General features: G+C 49.4%; 1 long non-coding RNA gene across 1 annotated transcript; it reads left to right on the plus strand.

The window, feature by feature from the left end:
• The first annotated feature begins 5,262 nt into the window (after positions 1-5,262).
• Positions 5,263-9,671, plus strand: LOC122902374. The gene is made up of 2 exons (XR_006383798.1): positions 5,263-6,200; positions 8,840-9,671. It is a non-coding gene; the product is annotated as an uncharacterized LOC122902374 (long non-coding RNA).
• Positions 9,672-20,989: the final 11,318 nt, after the last annotated feature.

Consider the following 20,989-nt stretch of genomic DNA (forward strand, 5'->3'; position numbering starts at 1 on the left):
AACCACTCATGTCTCCTGTATCTTGGTTAATCATTTAAATCATTAAATGGTTTCATTTAAATCTTCATTTGAATCTTGGACAGTTAAACTGCAAAGGGAAAAATACAATATCCCATGTCAATAAGTCAATTTACAAGGTCTCAATGAAAAGTTTCTTTTAATGATTGTTTTACTGCTCTTTGATTTCCTGAAAGTCACTTACAAGATTATTTTTAACTATCTCTCTACTTTCTTCTAAAATTGTGCCTCACTGCCACAGAAAAAGAAGAAACTGACATTCACTCTCAAATTACATTTTCTTCAACTCCCTTTTTCAAAATATTGAGGGTAACAAGGACCAAATTTGGAAAACAATCATCATTATTGGTGCTCACAAAGACCAAAGCTGCCAGACTTCTAAATATACAGACGCAGCATGGCAAACGTGCAGGCCAGCTGAAGTCCTCTTCACTCATGTGGTGTTAGAAGCATAAATATAAAGCAAAGCTTCCCTCAATGATCCGTGAGGAAATCATCATATCAAAATACAGAAAGACAAGCACGCTGCTCTGTCACTAAGAAACAGACTCCGTCTTCTTCCTGTATTCCACTGGAAACAAAGGCTGTAGCCAGGAGTCCAGAATAAGATCTACTAATGAAAGAAACTCAACACGATGGGCCATGAGGCTTCAGAATAACCACAAACCTTTATTCTCTGCACATTCATCTAATGCCAACCTAAAACATGCCAGGCAGGTTAAAAATAATGCATTTATGTAAGCACACCCCCCCCACACACGCTCTTGCAAGGTTAAATAGAGAGCTCTGAAAGAATGATTTATTGCCACAAGAACAGAGCCCCAAAATAGATTGGCAATAAAAGTGATTGGTCCCAGTGGGGTTGAGAACTAATGTAAGCAAAGTCCTGGCCAGGAGAGGCCTCCAGGAAGAGTACCAGAGTTGGGGAGGGGGCAGCAGGGGAACATGACTTCTGACCCTGAACCCACCTCTATCAGAGTTCCACATTCCACTCTGAGCAAGGCAAGCCTGATTCCTTTTCCGGAAAAACAAAAACAAAAAACAAAACAAAACACCTGAACTTACGCATATCTGTGATTCTCCACCGCCCCCCTTTTTTCTCCTTTTAAAATATGCTTTATCTTTTCTGGAGCTGAGGTCTGTGCAGAGAAGAAAAGTGAAGTTCAAAACACATAAACATGCAGAAAATCTCAGCTGCCATTTAACACACCATCACCACCTACTTCTGCTCAATCCGATTTGACACTAATTGACCTGCTTGCTGGTGCCAGGTTTTTAATAAGGAGAATCAGGACTGTCAAAATGGATAGGTGGTTCCTGTGCCAAGGACCCGAGCGGGGGATGGACTGACCACATACGAGGTAAGACCTTGAGCGAGGGGACGCCGAAGCCCTACCCAAAGAAAAGTGGAGAATAACCATTAAGTACTGGGGGCTCAGAGGGAACCACAGAATCTGAGAGAGGGAAATGGCCCCTGAGCCACTTCCCCCTGGCCCCTCTCCAAATGCAAAAGTCCGAACTCCAGCACCCCACTCAACATTGACAGGTGGCAGCGCCCTACTTGACACTTCCAGCAAGAGAAAAAAATCACATGGCAGCCCATTCTGTTCCTGAACTGCTCTAATTGTTTAAAAAGTTCTATTAAGCTGAAGTCTTTCTACTTCTTTCATTCAACCATGGGTACCAGTTTTCAATCCGTGACTACAAAGTTAAAATTTAATGCAGGACTGGGAAGGAACAAAAAGAACGAAAGAAAATAAGGTAGCCAAGCAAAGAGTTCCAGGGCTGAGAAATGAAAGACAACCAATAGAAATGCTTTGTCCAGGACACGTTGGCAATATGCTGCCAGGTTCTTTTTGGGAAAATGTTCACACCCTAATCTATCCACTGCAGTCAATGAGAACCCTTCTTCTGTGTTTCTACACCTTAGAAAAGAATTGTCAGATTTTACTGATGAACCTGGCCTCTCCATTCAGCCGTCTATATTGAATCCAAGTCACGGTGGAGGCTCCCCGGCCTAAGCCCCGCTACCAGGTGAGGACCCTACCCATATTCCTCCTACTTCATCTGTCTTGACGGTCCAAACACCCCCACACCCTACACCCACAAATCCAACCGAATAGTCCATCTCTACCCTCTGCTAGACACCACTGTCCTACATGCTGCAGCCAAGATCTAGGTCAGGGATTCAGAGCTGCCCAAAGGAGGGAAAAACACTTTAAAAAGATGTCCCAGCCTACCCCTGGGACGGGCCAGTGCAACTGCTGCTACTGAAAATCCACTCTGGCTCCTGATTCCAAGTGAAACAACTAAAAGCATGGTTTGTCAAATCATTTTGGAGGGTGGAAGAAAGGAGCAAACCGGTGAGAGCACTGCCTGCTTTTGCCCCAAACTGAGCATGAACAAGAGCCAAGGCATGGAAACAAGCACCAGGCATAGCCATCAGGCATGACCATCAACGGACCTACCGCCTCAGAGAAACCCTGGGAGTGCTACACTGACCGAGAGCGAGTTTTCTGTGGGCATCCAGTCCAACCTGATGTCTTTTGGGCTCTTCTGAGCGAAAGAAGTAATTCTCCACTGCACATAATAAAGATGTAAGAAAGTCTGGTCTCACAAGCACCAAAAATTCCATCTCCAGGGCACAGGAGCCTTTCTAACAGAGGGGAGCTGAATTCTGCACAGAATCTATTATTCTGTGACAGGTGGTACAGACAGAGAAAAGACAGGCTAGACTTTAGCTTCAGGGCATGAAGGGAAGACGTCCCAGTTCTGCTATTAAGAGGTAAAATGAGGCTACTCTATGGGGCTAGTTGAACCCCCCCAATCCCACGCCCCTGAAAAAAAGGGTTTCATTTGAAGGAGTTCATGTTTTCCAAAACCGTTGCTTTTTGCAAGGACCTCACGCGGAGAGGGAGCACTCCCAAGTATATTAACCCCAAGCTGACACTGTAGAGTCGGCGTATGTCACTCCCAACCACATCCAATCTGCTAAAATGACTCAAAATATAACCCCTCTTGGCAAAGATCAAGAAAACGAGGGAAAGACAGTACTACATCAGGTACGTACTGGCATGGCTAACTTCTGCCTCCGACCATCGCCCTCCCGCAGCAAACTGCTCCTTGTGACCCGGATTACCGGATTTGAAAGGGGCCACGAAAAATCGTGAGCCACCGGCCGCCGGCGCGCGCCCCATCCCAGGCCGCTCCCCCGACGTCCCAGCCCCACTGTCCTCCCCCCCGCGGCCACCAGCGCCCAGCGCACGCCCTCCGCTCGCCCGCCCCCCGCCCCGGCCCCGCCGCGGACCTGGCCCGCCCTCCTCCGCTCTCCAGCGCCGAGTCTGCATCCTCCCAGCCCCGCGCTGGCCCGCTCGGCATGCGCTCGGGGCTGCGGACCCCCGAAGCCGCCGCCGCCGCCGCCGCCTGCACCTCCGCCGCCTCCCCGACGCGCGAGCACACCGGACTAGGCGGGGAGGGGGGGGGGGGCGCGGGGGCGCGGGATCGACTCACGCGGGATCTGGGCCCGGCGGGGGGGTGGGGAGGCGCCGCCGCGGGGGTCCCGGGGACGCCCCGTCACGCCCCCCACGCCTTCTCCCCGCGGGCTAGCCGCCAAGCTCACCTCTCGGGCGGGCACCCCCTCCTCGCCACTGAGACACCCGGCCACCTGGCACTGCCTCCACCTCCAAACCACCCAGGCAGTGCCCCGGGAGCGCTCGCCGCGCGCCGTCCCCCTGGGCCACCGCGTTCCCAGATGTCCCACCCGGGCCGCCCCCTGAGACAATGGCTCACCCACCTCCCGGCCGGCCGCGCTTCACCTCCCCCCACCTCCCTGGGCAGCGGGTGCCATGGCTGCCCCGTTTCACAGAAGCGTAGACAGAGGCCGGGGAGGTGACAGGCTAGAGGACGGAGCAAGGAAACGCGGCTGCTAATGGGGCCGAGGAAGGGCCGGGCACCAATCGGCCACTGAGACCGGCCCAGACGAGAGCCGCTTTCCGGGTCCAGCCCCCGCCACCCCAGTACCGGGCAGGGGCCTCCGCCCTCACCGTCCCCGCAGCCGATCCCTCGGCTCTCCCGCGAAAGAGACAAAGAGCCGGCGCCCCAACCCGTAGAGCGGCGGCCGCCGGGGGCGGGAGACGGTTAGATTTCACCCTGGAACCAGGGGCGGGCGCAGGGAAGGGCGAGTCGGCGGCGTCCGGGCCGACCCACGACCCGCGGGGCGGCGCGGGCAGCGGACACGCCGGTGGAGGTCCGGGGGACCGGGCGCGGGGGTGTAGGAGCCCGGGCCAGAGCGCGCCGGGCCCGACGGACGGGCGGGCACCGGGCGCGCGGGGACTCCCGGACCGCGCCTCCGCGGCGGGCTTGGCCGAGAGTGCGGGCGGCGCCACAGCTGCACTCACCGGATCGGAAGAAGGCCGCGATGTCGGCCAGGTCCTTGGCAGCCTCCTCGGCCCCCTCGCCCGCGCCGCCCCCGCAGCCCGAGCCCGCTGCGCTGGCCGTGGCGGCGGGGCCGGAGGACGCGGCGGGGGCGGCGGCGCCGCCGCTGCTGCCGCTCATGGCTGCGGCGGCGCCTGCGGCCGCACCCGGCTCGGGCCCCGCGCCTCTAGCGCCGCGTGCCGCCCGCTCCGCGCCGGGCCTGGCGGCGCCGAGCGCCCAGCTGCCCGCGCCCGGCGCGCGGACGCAGAGCCCCGGGGCGGCAGCGGGCGGCGGCGGCGGCGGCGGCTCGGCCAGGAGAGCGCGCCCACATAGACGAGGACTCCGCCCGGTAGCCGCGAGCCGGCCGCGGGGCGGGGACGCGGAGCCACGGCCTCGGCGACGCCGGCCGGAGCGCGGGCAGCAGCGCGCGCCGCGCGGGACACGCAGTCGCAAGGGCGGGGGCCCGTGGCCGGCAGGAGCTCCGGGATCACGGGCGCCGGTGGCAGCCGCGAGCCTCCATCTTGATTTCAAATGGGGAAGGAAGGAGGGGGAGGGGGGAAATCACGGCCGAGGGAACCCGGGTGAAAGGAAAAGGGAGAGCAGGGAAAGGAGAGGAAGGAAAAAAAAAGAGGGGCTTCGGGAATTTCCGGCGAACATCGTCAGGGGCCCGAGCGTGGGCTCGGCGGGTGGGCGGGGCCTGGCGGGAGGGGCGGGGCCGCGCCCGACGGCCGGACGCGCAGAGAGCCGGCGGGTGGCGGCGTGACGGCGCGGCCGTGCTTGGTGTCCGCCGGGGCAGCTCCAACCTTTGGAGGGAGCAGGAACGTTCACGCCAGCTGGGGCCGACCTTTCCGGCAGCAAGCACCGTCCTCCGAGCGCCCGAGCTGTTTGTTACCGATCTCGCCCGCAGAAACGGGTGACTCGGGCCCGGGCCCGGCACTGGCACGTAGAGCGGGCTCCATAGTAGTTGTTGAATGAGCAGAGAGCTCGTGGCAACAGTCCCGGAGGCGGTGGGGGCAAGCCTCGGAACTCCCGGGGGTACGGGTCTTCTCGTCTGTAAGATGAGATTCCATATCACAGCTCCTCTATCCTTATCCACCAAAGCGTTGAGAAGGAGGAAGGTGATGGGGGCTGGGAAAAGCCAAGGAAACAGAATGGGTGACACCCAGCTTTATGGAAGTTCTGTGTCAAACCGGAACCGAGTAAAAACGTTCCTGACGTGACTACAAGAGGAGGGAGCAGGAGAGATGGATGTCAGAGGTGAAAGGAGCCAATGCTGGGGAAAACAGGAGAGACAGAAAAAGATGGGCTTTTGTGTTTTTTTTAATGGACGATGAAACCACTGTAGTGCATACTGGAAAGGAACAATTAGATAAATGAAAGGCGGATGGTGGACAGCAGGTTGATCACGTGGGGGGGGGTGTCACAGGTAAACAAGAGGAGGAGGCTAGAATGAGCCTGCGGTACCGGGTTATAGTTGGAGACATCTATGCTACCTCTATGAAGCCACGATGAGCTTGGTATAGACTGAGATGGAGAGAGAAAAAGACGTACAGATATCTGTATATATGTGGGTTAGTATACATACATGTAATTTCCTTGCTGTGTCAGCTGAGTGGACTTAGAAATAACCTCCAGGAACAAGGACTACGCCTCTGGCACTGAGCTCTTGTTTTTAACACCGTTCTCCAGTGAAAGGAGGTCTCCTTGGGGAAATGAACTGCAGCAGAGAATCTACAAGCTGCGCCTGGAGCATCTTGTTCTGCCAGAAGGTAAGGAAGTGGTCAAAAAAATTTTTTTAATCAACAACAACAACAAGGAAGGAGTCTGTCAAAGGGACGCAGGAGCCAATTGAAGGAGTTCCCAGTGGCCAGAGCTGGAACAATGTGAGCAACAAAATAAATAAAACAAGACTTGATTGTAACCCAAAGTATAATATAAATATTCACAAGTCCATACTGACCATACGAGTCCATACTGATTAAATAAGTAAATAAATGGAGAGATCAACTCTCCTGTGAAGAATTTCAAATCATTTATGTGGATACTCCACCCTCAATGGGATTAGTAATTGAACTCTCCTGTCCTTAAAGCTAGGTGGTACATAGTGATTTCCTTCCCAAGAGGAGAACATGAAAAGAGGGGAAAGTGACCTTACAGTGGAGAAACCTGACAAACACTAATTTAGCCAATGATCAAGATTAACGTCAATAGTGAGAAACCCTGTGGATGGTAGTATGTAGCCTTGATACGATGTGAAGAAAATGACACTTAAACTCTGTGGTCTAACTTTCAAGACTAGACCCAGTCTAGTTGTGAGTAAAACATCACACAAATCTGAATTAAGGAACATTCTATAAGCTGGGTGACCAGTATTTTCTCAAACTGTCGAGGTCATCAAAAGTAGGAAGAGTCAGAAAACCATCACAGGCAAGAGGAGCCCAAGGAAACATGACAGCTAAATGCAATATAGTATTTGTGATGGGATCCTGGAACCAAAAAAAAAGAAGGAAGGGAGGAAGGAAGGAATAAATTAGATAAAAAGTAAGAAATTTTGGGGTACCTGGGTGGCTCAGTGGGCTAAAGACTCTGCTTTCAGCTCAGGTCATGGTCCCGAGGTCCTGGGATCGAGCCCCACATCGGGCTCTCTGCTCAGCAGGGAGCCTGCTCCCCCCCCCCCGCCTACTTGTGATCTCTCTCTGTCAAATAAATAAATAAAATCTTTTTAAAAAACTAAGAAATTTTGAGTATATGAACTTTAGTTAGTAACATGCCAATATGATTTATTAATTGTGCAGAATATAGGAAAACTCAGTGTTGGGTATGGGGAACTCTAATACCGTCACAACTTCTCTGTATATTCAAATCTATTTTAAAATAGGGGTTTATTTTAAATATTTGTATTATATGTACAGTATCTCAAAAAGAAAGAATGCAATAGGTCCAAATTCCACGTGCTGTCAAAAATGTTTTTTTTCCCTATTTTTCTGTGGGGTCATTTTTGTCTCCATCTCCCATTCTTCATGGCAGAAGCTTAATCCTAGTTCAAGGAAAACTTGATCTCTTCAAATGTTCTTTGTCATTTGAGTGCCTTCCCCTTCCTCCCCTCCCAAGCAGCAACCAACCTCCCAGATGTGTTGGTTATAGCATGGGGCTGGGTAGGGAGGTTGCCTCTGGTCCTTGTTCCTCATGGGTTCATCCTGGCACCAGGGCAGAAGGGTGTCCCATTTCTTTCCCTCTCTTTGACAGTCCTGCCCAGACTGTGGGCCATTGCAATGACCTTGCTGCCTTCTGCTGTTGTATGCTGCTCACCTAACCATGGGGCATCTCCAGATTTTTGGGCAATCCACACCCTCCTGAGATACTCCCAACCATGCAGAAAAACATTCAGGTGCTCACTGGGGGGCTCAGACCCATTTTCTCCTCCAACTCTGCCCCAGAAAGTGAGGCCAAGTCCTCTCTGCTCTCAGATCCCTCAAGCCTACCTGGACATAGACTTCCTTTCTCAGAGACATCAGGATCTAATGCCATCAATCTCCTCTCCCCCAAACAGCAGAATCATTTTCTCTGAAGGAGTAAATCTCACTCCAGTTTAATCATGCTTTCCTCCAATCTATTGTTTTTGGCATAACCTTTGTGTTCGTAAGGAAATGCAATTTTAATACTCAAAACCCTTTACCTCTGATGATTCCTTATCCCATGGGTGCCAGAGTGTACCTAGAAATTCAGAAGCCAAGTGCTGATTTCTTTCTTTTCCTTTGCATTCCACCCATAGTAACCCTCACCTGAAGGTAATGAATACAGAGCCACCACCCCGCCACCCCCACCTAAATGGTGGGGAAAGGTAAAAAATTCGGAAAAATAAAAACCACTGGGGTGGGAGGCAGATTGGAAATCATGCAGCCACAGAAGGATCAGCAAAACCTCAGTGCTGGTACCCTTGAAAGAACAGTTGGGAAAAGCTAATTCTGTTGAAGGGTTCTTGGGTGGAGGCAAACTCTGGATGTTGGAAGTTGGCCTGACGGAATGTGCCTACATGGCATTGACCGCTAAGGGTGTGGGGGATCAGGGTGGAGAGGGAATGTATTTGGACAAAAAGATCTCTCTAGGGTTGAGCTCCAGGTATCCACCAACTCCATCTCAGGTAGAGCCATTCCCAAGAGAAGGGTACAGAAGACCTGTGACTGAGTATGGGACATACATGAAGGCTCACCCAGCTAGCAGTAAGAAAAAGAGGCTGCTCACAGGTTTTTCCCTTCTGCCATCTGAGTTGTGTAGGGGGATCTAAACAGGGTTTCATGACAGCTGTTGTTGATCCTACCCAACCTTCAAAATTCAGCTCGAATTTCACCTCCTTTCAAGAAGCTCCTACAGCGCTCTAACTCCTCTCTCCCTTCTCTCTGTTCTGCAGCCCCAGGCATGCTGGCCTTCGAGCACATGCTGCGTTATATTATTTACATCACTCATGTTTAATGTCTTGCCCACGAGATGAAGAGCTCCTTTGCAGCCAACGTGCCAGCATCAGCATGTCTCCCATGTGCCTAGAACTGAGGTGCAAAGGTGTGAAGCAAAGACATGGAGAAAGCCAGTGGGCAGACCCTGCAAGTTACCTACTCACCATCTTTTCTCCTTACCGGAACCCATCGGGCTTGCTGAAAAACGCCACTTCCCAGCTTCAGTGGTTTTGTGACAGGGTGCTGGCCGATGAGGTGTAAGTGCAGAGGACTGGGCTGGGCTCACAAGAAGGAGCTTAGATCCAGCGTGTGCATACCCTTAGGGCCTCGTCCTCTCTGGAACACAGACGAGATGCTAGAGGTGAAGAGGCCACAGTGTGACTCTGAGAGGGTGAACATGAGGACAGAAGCACATGGAACAGATGACTTGGGGAGCTGCCCACATCCAGACTCCTTGTTACACAAAAACACACGAGAAAAAGAAAACTCTGAGTTAGTTAAGTTGAATGTTCAGTTTCGTGCCTCCGAATCAGCGCCTAAAAGATAGACTAACCACAGCTCGTCTAAGAGAGCTAAGTGCTTCTCACATTTTTCCACCAAAGAAACTGGAGATGGAGGAGGGTGAAGAGGATGGCGCAAGTTACATCCTGGAGAATCTTGTGCAGAGCCCAAGCAGCCCCGTAAGACTAACATGTCCTTGAAATTGCTGGCTTTTTCTTAGAAATGCATGTGAGTTTTTCCTTCTTATAATCGGTATTTATTTTAATACATGGTTAATGTCTTAATTTATTTATCAGTTGTTTGGGGTTTACTTGTGCCCCTCCAGAACACATTGATATATTAACCCTCGGTACCTTAAAACGTGGCAGTATTTAGATAGGGTCATTGCAGATAGATGTAGTTAAGATGAAGTCATATGGCAATAGGGTAGCCCCAAATTCAATATGATTGTTGTCCTCATGAGAAAATAGCCATATGAGGACACATGAGGACAGTGGCACATGGAGACGGAAGATGGGAAGGGAGCACCAAAGGTTGCCACCAAACCACCAGAAGTTAAGAGAAAGGCAAGGAAGGATTTCCCTACGAGTTTCAGAGGGAGCATGACCCTGATGGCAACTTGAGTTCAAACTTCTAACCTCCAGAACTCAGGCAAGGAAGCCCTATTTCGAATACATTTCTATTGTTTTAAGCCACCCAGTTTGTGGGATTTATAGTTATGGTGGCCCTAGGAAACACACAAGCTAATCCAGTCCTCCAAATTTTTGAGAGAAAATTCTAGAGAGAAATTTATACATTGATTTTATAGATAATATTTAATGGATGCTTCAAAGAACAGAACCCAGGGGAATGTGGAGAGTTCCAGTCTGATTAGCTGTGGGGGGTTAATTAATATTAACGAGGGTATACCATGGAAATGTCTAGATGATAACCTGAGATATGATGCTTGACCTCTGGCCAGAGTTGGAACTCAAACTCTAAATTTGAGCTAAAGAGCATAAACATACTTGGAGCTTTAGACCTGAATGGTTTGTGAAGGGGATGCGTGTAAAACATAAGTAGGGAATGGGACCAAGGGCTGAGTTTTTATGCAGTCCAGTGGGTAGCACTGGATGGAAGTGTGACTTGAAATGCCCAGAGAGACCCCAGTTTGTCTTGAGGCAAATTAAGAAGCAAATGGAAGGGGGAAACCAGACTCAGCGGGCCAGGGCCTCTAATTCAACAGACAACCAGGCTGTGCTAAGTTGTCTCGCAAATGACTACACATGAACTCAGCTTCTTGGATTTCTTTGATTTGGAGGGACCTTCACTAAGCCAGAGGGTCCAAGCCTCTTACCCTTCTCAAACCCATATTCACGGGCATTGGGCCCCAGGAATTGCTGACGGGCCTTGAAGATTAATTGGTAAGAGCCCCTGGAGCACCTTCACTCAAGGATTTTTCCAGTCATTTGAGAGAGCACTGTGGGAGGTGGAAGAGGGAATTCAATGGAATAAGCTAGAAAAGAAACAGGATGGAATTTGGGAGGATTTGAGATAGATGGGGGCAAAAGATTGTGTGTGTGTGTGTGCGTGTGTGTGTGTGTGTGCGCGCACATCTGTGTATACACGCATGCCTTTGCCTGCCTGTATTTGGAATGGGTGTTGATGAAGATCTTGATCTGCTAGGAAGGAAGCCCAAAAATACAGGAAGAAAAGTTAAAGGCAGACTCCGCTTTGGAAAAAGCTCAAAATTGAAAGTCGCGAGGTTTTATTATTACTGATCTATAAATGAGAAGGGTTTATAGAAGATGGGGCAGTGTCTGGATTTGCTGCCTTGGCTTCAGATTGATCGATGTTTCAAGCTCATTGCTTAAGAACTGCTTTCTGTCTTTCTGTTCCTGGCCGGGAACTCCAAGAATTCTAAATTGAGCCCCCAGCCCAAAATATACAGGTGAGATTTACGGATTCTGATCCCAGCCAACTTCTGGTCTTGAAGATTTCTCTTTAAAGGATCAGTACTCCTGGGAGTGCTAACACCTTAAACCTTTATCACTTAATGCCTTATAGAGAGGATTATTGGATTAGCCCAGTGTTGGCCAGAGTAATGAGGGATAAAAGAAGGAAAAATGCAATGGAAGGCACCAATAGGGGCGCCTGGCTGGCACCTTCGAAGACTGTGCACCTCTTGATCTCCGGGAGTTTGAGTCCCATGTTATGTGTAGCGGATACTAAAAAAAAAAAAACTTAAAAAAAGGGGTTGGGGGGGAAGGCACCAATAGAAGAGCATGTACTTTGCTTTTTTCTAGAGCTGGTCCTTTTGCTTCAGTCTAGTGCAGACCCTGAGAAAATTTGGACCTCGTTCCTTTGCAGGGATGGTCAAGAGCTATATTTTAGGGTCATCACTTATTCACTGGAAGCCTTGCATTGCACCCAGGAAGCCAGGTAAAGACTCCATGTCCAGTTTGGGGTTGTCTTAGAGGTCTCAGGTTATTCATGCAGTAAACATTTATTGAACCCCTACAATAGGAAAAGACACTCTTTTAGGCTATAGTGACAAAACAAGCAAAAACGCTTGCCCTCAAAGAGCTTGTCTCCTGAAAGACAACATACAAATAAGTAAAATGCATGGTGGTCCGATGACAAGAAGCACAACAGAAAGGAATTAGCAGGAAATGGGGAGAAGGTTTAGGACAAGAGGCACTGAGCCATATTCAATGTGACACTTGAGCGAAGATCAGAATGAGAGAATGAATTGAGTGGATGTCTGGAGGATGGGGAGCTAAGGGAGAGGAAAGAGCAAGGGCAAAGGCAAACTGAGGCAGCCCAGTATTCTCAGCCACGTGAGGTATATGGGGGAAGGCACTGGGGTCAAGTGGGCGGGGCAGGGGGGAGGGGCAGGGAATAGGAGACCCAGTCAGCAAAGTACAGGAGCCTCATCATGTAGAATCTCACAGAGGCTTTGTAAGGACTCTGCCTTCTAATCAGAATGAGATCGCAGATGTGAATTCTTCTATGAGAAGACTCTTAAGTGCTTTTAGGTTGAAAGTGGGAGGTTATATGAACTCATCAGGAGGTTTGGAAATACAGCAGAAGTTTGTAAAATGCGTTGTAGAAGACAGCAGTGGAGAGAACCTAGGAGCCAGGGTTGTCAGCCCCGAGGGAGAAGGCTGTGGAAGATGCGCGAGCATGTGGGACCCCCACCAAGCACAGAGATGCCCACCTGTGAAGGGAATGCAGGGGAGCCCTGGGTGACGGGCCCCAGCCAGCACTGATCCATGCACTCTGGAGCCATGCTTTGAGGACTTCTTCCCTCACGAGCTGAGGGGCCTGCCCATGCCTGCCTTCTCCCACCCACTCACCGCACTTAGCGACCTAGAGCTGAGAAGAGACAAAGAAACCCCTTCTTAGAGGGAAACTGCACAAAGCAACAAGGGACCCCAGTTAGTGGCTTGGGTTTCTTTTCAAAAGCAGTGTAGTTGAGCTTGTTCTGTAGTAGACAGGGTCACAGGGGGAAAAGCAGCGCCGACAGGAACGGGTTCTCAGGAGCAACACTAACGCCCACTAGCTGTGGGCTCCTGGACGAGTGCACTGGAGAAAGGAATGTTGTCCGCCTGCTTCAGGCGCCGCCCTTCCCCAGGAAGACCCCACATGCAGTCACTGCTTCTCCCAGGTTGTCCGTTTGCTCCCTCCTCCATCCCTACCTTTCTTCATCAGAGGGGTAAGCAAACATCTGCAGACAAGTCAGACTGAACTCATTCCCACTGGAGTTCGGAAACATGGGGGCAGGAGCCAAGCAATGGGCGTCTGGACGGCAGGGAGAGTGCGGGGAGTGACGAGGGAGGGGTCCCAGCCTGGACCACTGCCCTTATTCTGGCACAGGTGCCTGTCCCCTTCCCTGGGCTCCTACAATAAACCCTTTTCCTGAGATCCCCTGGGGGTTCTCTAGTTGGAAGCATCTCACTGTAAAGAAAAATGAGTTCCAGCTTTTCACAGCCTCAGAGAACCAAGGAGAAGAACCAAACCTATTGATGGAAATCTATTATCTGGATTTTTCCAAGGTAGCGGGACATGGCATTTATAAGCCATGCTCTTTCACCCACTTTCCTCCTGCCCAGTCCTCACCTGGGGAACATCTTCTGGGATCCGTGGTTTTCTTGCTTTCCTGTGTCTACCACTCTCTCTGATATGACCTAATTGCTATCCCTCTATATTTAGGGTCCTGAGACAGAATGAAGGAGAAGCCGATGATAAGGTGAAGCTGTATTGAATGGCAGGGAGGCAGCGAGTCATACACTCCTGGACACCCCGAGAGCAGAACTCCAGAGCCACTCCATACAGAGTATGTCTGGATTATTGTACTCTGGAATCCTACAGAAATAAGGAAGATTTAACATGACATGCTCTGCTACTGGGACTCCCCTGCATTCGAAGATGCTAGCCTTATGTTATTTAATTTCCCTTTAATAAATAAAGACCCATGTGTTAGCTGTTTTAGGATTTGGTAGTAGGAAAGTTTGTCTCTGCCGACAGATGGCTGGGCTTCCTTTTATGAGCTAATGCAAACTATGGAACTCACCGTGTTTCTTTTTATTCCTCGGAAGTCAAGATGCTCAGAATTAAGTGACATCCTTATTTGCATCAGTTTTACAATAATCTACTTGTTACATGGCTTTTATTCTTCTTACAGTTTTTACTTCTCTCTTTTTTAAAGTTCTCTTCTGAAGAAGGTTGGTTGGATGGCTGGCTGGCTGGATGGGTGGATAAGTAGGTGGTGAGATGACATATAGTTAGACAGACAGACAATCAGACTGAATTGTAAGAGACAGACTGACTCCAGTACAATTCCATTCCTTCCTAACCTATTATGCCATAGACCTACCTTCTCTTTCAAGATTCCAGTGCTTTCTATATTTATAAACCTTCTTGAGAGGCTGTGTAGCATGTCACTAAGAGTATGTCTCTGTAATCCAAGTCAGTTTCAAATTCCAAATTAGTTACCGTATCTGTGTAAATATGAGAAGCTTACCCTCAGTTTCCTCATCTGTAAAATGGGGATAATAGCATTTCCTACATCGTACAGTTGTTCTGAGCTCTCAGTCAGATAACACATGTAAATTGCCAAAAATATCTAGCTAGCACATTGGAAAGGCTCAGTGAATGTTGTCATTATTATCATTATTATGAACTATTATTATTATTCAATTACGTGACCTCCTTGTCATCATCCTTTCCATGCATTCATTATTGCACTTTCAGTCTTTTGCAGTAGCCTTCTAATTTGTCCTCAAATTAAGAATCTTACAGCCAAAAACGATTACCTAATCCAACACCCCCATTTTACCAACAGAAACTAGAGAGACTTGAGAAGGGAAATGTTGTATCTGTGTGACATAGTCTCATAACCTGGATTTCAGCAGATGGGGGTGCTTAGCCCCGTCCAGGCCTAACCAGTGAACCACTGGGAATCTTCCATCTTTAAGTAACCACCAGGGAAGGGAGTGGAGCCTTATCATCGGCTTCTCCTTCATTCTGTCTCAGGACCCTAAATATAGAGGGATAGCAATTAGGTCATATCAGAGAGAGTGGTAGACACAGGAAAGCAAGAAAACCACGGATCCCAGAAGATGTACCCCAGCTTGGGTATTTCTACATGCGGGGGAGTGGTCTGTTGGTCGAGCTTGTCCGAGGAGCCTTGGGTGCCAGAACTCATCTGCGGGGGAGAAGGATCCAGGTGTGAGGAGCTTGAACTGGGAGCAAAACTGTGGGCAGAGAGTGAAAATTCAGAGAATGGGCTTCAGTCCAGCCTCCTGGATGCAAATCTGGCTCCCAAGTCTGACCAAAGCAAAAACTGAAGGCTCTGCTGAGCAAATCTGTTACACGTTAGAATTCAGGTAGCAGGTGGCTACGGGACTGGTTCAGGCCGGAGGACGATGGTCGACCCTCTTCATTCGGCTGCAGGCCACATTCTTCTGGCCCTGGCCTTCCAGGGCTCTGGCTGGTGACTTCAGAGGTGGAGCTTCAGGAGGGACAGTGGCACCAGGTAGGATGAACAGGACAGGGTCAGGGCCTGCCAGAGCTCAATGATAGGGGACACATATCGGTGAGATCCCCTGGAACTCCTCCCCGTGCTTGGGGCAGGGAGCTTTGCTGCTTTGCAAGAACTTGAGACTCCGTGATAGTGGTGAGTTCAACAAGCCAGTGAAAGCTGAACATACACAATAATGGAACATGATTGGTCTCTAGGGGCAGAGGGGGTGTGTCACAGGGGGCAAAATGACTGAGGGAGGAGGCATCTGTCTCTGGGTTCTTCCTCTGGACCCTCTCCACGCTTCCGTGTCACCCCTAACATTGGTCCTTTGACCATAATCCCATTGATCTTCTTGAAGCAAAAGTGGATGGTGCCCCCACCTTCTCCAAAACTCCAATTCATTCTCGGCCCTTTAGAACACTCTTTGGGGTGCCTGGGTGGCTCAGGGGGTTAAAGCCTCTGCCTTCGGCTCAGGTCATAGTCCTGGGGTCCTGGGATCGAGCCCTGCATTGGGCTCTCTGCTCAGCAGGGAACCTGCTTCCCTTCCTCTCTCTCTGCCTGCCTCTCTGCCTACCTGTGATCTCTGTCTGTCAAATAAATAAATAAAATCTTTAAAAAAAAAAAAGAACACTCTTCAGACTCTTCGTAGGACATTAAAGACCTACTGTGTTGGGGTCCCAAACCTCAGAATCTCCTGGAGCCTTTATTTCCAAATTCACATATTAAGGATCCTGCTCCAAGAAGGTCTGACGGTGCCCCAGGGCCAAAATCCCAATATCTGTGCCTGGTATAGGATCTGGGCAGGAAGGCCTCTTGGAGTGCCATGACCCAGTCAGACCAGGACCTCAACCATTTATCTGTACGGGTCTGGAGGGTTGCATCCGGAGACCACACACCATTCCAGAGTCTTCTAGTAGACCGGCACTCACCACAGACCTTTGCTCTTGATGGCCTGGGCCAAGCCCCTCTCACCAACACCATTCTACCTATGGTCACTTCTCCTTATAACCCAATGAGACGTTTAAATGACTGTCTTTCCCGCTGGCTCCTCGAGCTCAGCCCAGTCCTTCCATGCGCTGTGTCCTTCACCGCATCTGCTACACTGCTTCCCACATTCAGTAAATGTTCAAAACATGCCCAATGAAATAATGAACTGCAAAATTGGATGTTTTGTCACTTATTTTTTAAGTAGGAACGTCAGTCAAGCTCCTGCCTCCCACAAGACAATTTAAACCTTTTCTCCAGTCATGCAGCTGAATCTTTTAAAGAGGTTCCCCACGTGAGCAGGCACCGAGGTCTGAGGAGTCCTGGAGGCCCTCTCCAGGACCGGGAGTGCCACCCCAATGTGGTCCAGCATCCCTGTAAGCCACATCCGCTTGGAAAAGAAAGGAAAGAGCAAAGTAAAATCTACCAAAGCAAGACTTCTTCATGGCTGGTTTTCACCCAGCCCAACCCCTCTCCTTTCCTAAGCTTCCCTCCTTTCCTTGCCCTTGATGATGGCCTCTAAGCCAGCAGCGAAAAATAGAGGATGTGGGAAAACTTGAGTAAGAGAGCAAAACCAGAATGTTTTCAGCCTTTGGGAGAAAAGCCTTTTGTTGTCTTCTGCATCTTAAATTTCAAGATATAGTGGGCACCAGCTGAATTGTTCCATAGATATTTATGAAACCCCACTCCCTGCTAGGTATTGTGATGGTAGGTACCGTGATGTCCATTTCAGCGATATTTATCTTTCTTTAACTTAAACATTTGTGCCTTTCTCCAAGGCCAGTGTGGAAGTGCCTTACTGATGTGAGGGTCTCATTCTGTGATGGATTCCGCTGGAGCTCCCCAGTGTCCACTTTTCCCTGCCTCAAAGGCCCCCAGACTCTAATTCCCAGACTTCCATGCTGTTGGATGGGGCCACGTGACTCTATTCTGTCCAGTGAGATAAGGACACCCCCATTTGTGAACTTCCATTCTCTGTTCCCCATTCACATCAGCCTCAGGGGCCACAGGTCCTTCTCCTCCTGGTGAAGGTACGGGATGGAGCAGACCCATCTGAGCTGTGATAGAGCAGGTAGAACGTGAGGGAGTCATACTTTTACTTTTGTTAAGCCACTGAAACTTGGGGTCTGTTTAGAAGCACAGCTTTTTGAGTAATATATGCTCTTAATTCAGTTTAGTGGTACTTTCTTGGTTTGTTTGGTTGATTCAAAGTCTTTCTGAAAAAGGGTTGCCTGGCTGGCTCAGTTGGTAGAGCATAAAACTCTTGATCTCAGTGTTGAGCTCAAGACCCATGTTGGGTATAGAGATCATTAAAAAAAAAAAGTTTTCCGAAAAGCTCTGTATCCTTTTCCTCCATTTTGTGAATCTGGCTCAATGAATAATCTTGAGAAAAAAGACACATGCCCTGAATATCAACGGTCTTTGCCAGCTGGTCATTGGCGTTCCCTGATCTGACCATCCCGGTCGAGTCTCCCTGGTAGTGTACTGGCCGCAAATCTCACAAAACGTATTTCGTGCTTTATTTCTTCTGTCTTTCCCTGGAAAGTTCATCAAGACTGTATTTCAGCTCCTCAAGCTTGAATTATCCTAAAATGCGCCAATGTGATGAAACCAAACCCTGTCAACACTAGCCCACCCTAAAGGACGCCATTGTTGCCATCTTCCTCACCTGCTGATCCAGCCCTGGACTGCTGCAGTTGGCTTTTCCTCCCCACCACGCCCACAGAGCCCACTGTCACCAGTATCACCCAACAGACATTTTCCAGTCCTCAACTGTATGGGTGTGAATGGGAGGGGCAAGCAGACATGTGTCCCCCAGTCCCAGGATTTCCTTCCATTCGGGTGGACCTACATGACTGGTGACTTTAAGAAGGGAACGGGGCAGGTCCAGTCTTGCTGCTCCCTGTTTTTCTCTTGGGAGCAATTGCTGCCAGAGGCTGGCATTGTGCCCTGTTCCTCGTCTACACCTGAATGAGGAGGCCCACGGGGCTCAGTACTGCTGTGCCTGGGGCCGGTTAGGAGTCAAAGTTTCAGTACTGGGGATAGTTCATAACGACCACACTCGGAAGCCACAGGGCTGGCTGTCAGCTTGATCAGTAAGGAAGGTGGTAGGCTTCAAGTTCATACTTACTTATTTATCTCTTATCAGAATGCGTTTAGGGAAAACCAGAAACTTTTGTTGAGCACCCCAGTACAGTTCACCAAACTTCCTTTATTATCACTCACTTCTCTTGATTTGCATTCTCCCGTATTTTCTTTCTTTTCCAACTAACAACCCAAGTCTTCTCAGGCTGTTCTTCGAGGTACCTCTCCATACAACCATTCCTTAAACTGCAATGCTGCTTGTAGTTCTGGTAACTCCAGGCCGCTGTCTCTTCTCACTGTTCATGGAAATCTGCAGGAGGCTCCGTCTGCTCCCAGGACCTCTATTCCCCCAGGGGTGCAGATGACTCCTCTTTAGTTTGTCTTTAGTGCAGTGATCACGCCTGATCTCCATACCCACGGGGCAGCCGCTTGATGGACATATCCTCCTGGACATCAACTCAACATATCCATAGCTCAAGTCATTCTGCTTCCCTACGCCTTTCCCCCCAATCTCCGCATCTCAGTAAATGCCATCGTCATCCATCCAGAAACCTGGCCATCACCCTGACTGGTTTCCTTGTCTAGACCTCCTACTTCCCGTCCATCATCTGCTTCTCCTGATTTTGCCACCTGAATATCTCTTGGCTCTGTGCCCATCCTTCCACCCCTCCTGGTCACCATTCTCTCCTACCTGGGTTTCTACAACATTCAACATTTTCAGGCTTCCCCTAGAGCTACCCCCTCCCCTTTATTCTCTACACTGCGTGTATCTCAGTCTCTCGAACTACGCTTCTAATTACGCCACTGTCTTGCTTAGAATCCTTCTGTGGCTCTCTACTGCTAGTCTTAATCTTCTTCAGTTAGGGAGATGAGAGCTGGCCCTTTTTTCCTCTGCAACCTTGTTTTTCCCTGTCACCCTGAGCTACTTGTTCTCTGGCCCTTTGCCTGTACGCTTCCCTCTTGTGTCACTTAGCAGCATCACACCTGTCACAGCTCAGCACCACGAGATTTTCCCCAGAGAAGCGTCCCTCATCCCCAAACTGTGTACAATAAGTCAGTTTGATGACTGCAGAGGCCCTGTACCTAACCCCGTGCCATTGTGATCACAATGCATTATGATTTCCTATGTACTTGTGAGTATCTCTCAACTGGACGGTGTGTTATCTAGCTCTCCCTCGATGACAGATTGGTTGCCTCAGCTGCTGAGGACAGTGACAGCAGGCTGCCTTCAGCTGTCACCCTCTTTAGGGAATGTCTCCATTGCCAGAAGTAGTTATGCCCCTGCCTGGGGAGCCTGTATCCACATTGATCCAGGGGTATAAGGGCCTGGCCATCTCAGCCAAACTTAGGGCAACACTTAGGAGCCATTCTAACTCCTTAAAATGTCTGAGACTGTCCTTGGGCTGGCCTTGCAGATGACAAATAGGACAATCTTTCGTGTGACTAGTAGATGCACAGGGTCACTCATATTGTAAAAGGTCATTTTCTCTGGATGTAGGACCTGAAGGTAGAGGGATGCCTGGCTGGCCTTGTCAGTAGAACATGTGACTTGATCTCGGGGGTCATGAGGTCAAGCCCCACATTAGGGATAATGCTTACTTAATTATTATTATTATTTAAAGACATGATGGGCAACTAGGTGGCTCAGTTGGTTAAGTTTCTTTCAAATAAATAATTTTTTTTAAAGCATGAAGTTAGAAATAAAGAAACTATTGTTGCTATAACCATCATGTGATCCTCAAATTAGAAAAAATTAAGTTTGCAGTAAGCATTGCTCTTGTGAAATAAAACAGATCTGTTCTCCTATCTTGCAGCAAACTTGTTTCAAGGTAAGAGGTAAGAGCTCTTAGCAAGGTAAGAGTTTCTGCTCTAGGTTCTATATTTTTCGACACGTCTCTGTGACTGGTGTAGGGCCAACTAACATCCATTTGACTTAAATATTGTAAGTGACTTGGTAAACTTTATTTTTCAAATATCCGTAGGTGAGGACTGTGTTCAGAGGAGCTCACTTAATGAAATAACAAATGTTGCCATATTAAGGGTGATTATTTGAGGGAGGGAAGCAAACCATGAGACATCTTTTTTTTTTTTAAATCAATTTATTTATTTTAGAGAGGGAGAGAGGGAGAGAGAGCAGGGGGAGAAGCAGAGAGAGAGGGAAAGAGAATCTCCTGCAGACCTCCCCACTGATCCCATGACCCTGAGATCATGACCTGAGCTGAAGCCAAGAGACGAGGCTTAATTGACTGAACCACTCAGGCGCCCCAAACCATAAGACTCTTAATTAACGATAGAGAACAAACCAAGGGTAGATGGAGGGAGGTGGGCAGGAGATGGGCTAAAGGGTGAGGGGGATGGACGAGGGCACTTGTTGGGATGAGCACTGGGTATTGTGTGCAAGTGATGAATCACTAAATTCTCCTCCTGAAACCAATACAACACCTGCAGGTTAACTAACTAGAATTTAAATAAAATTTGAAGGGGGAAAAAAAAGACTGATCATTTGATTTGAATCCGCTTCTTTTTATTT

Source organism: Neovison vison, chromosome 1 (assembly GCF_020171115.1).
Source record: "Neovison vison isolate M4711 chromosome 1, ASM_NN_V1, whole genome shotgun sequence".
Classification (NCBI taxonomy): domain Eukaryota; kingdom Metazoa; phylum Chordata; class Mammalia; order Carnivora; family Mustelidae; genus Neogale; species Neogale vison.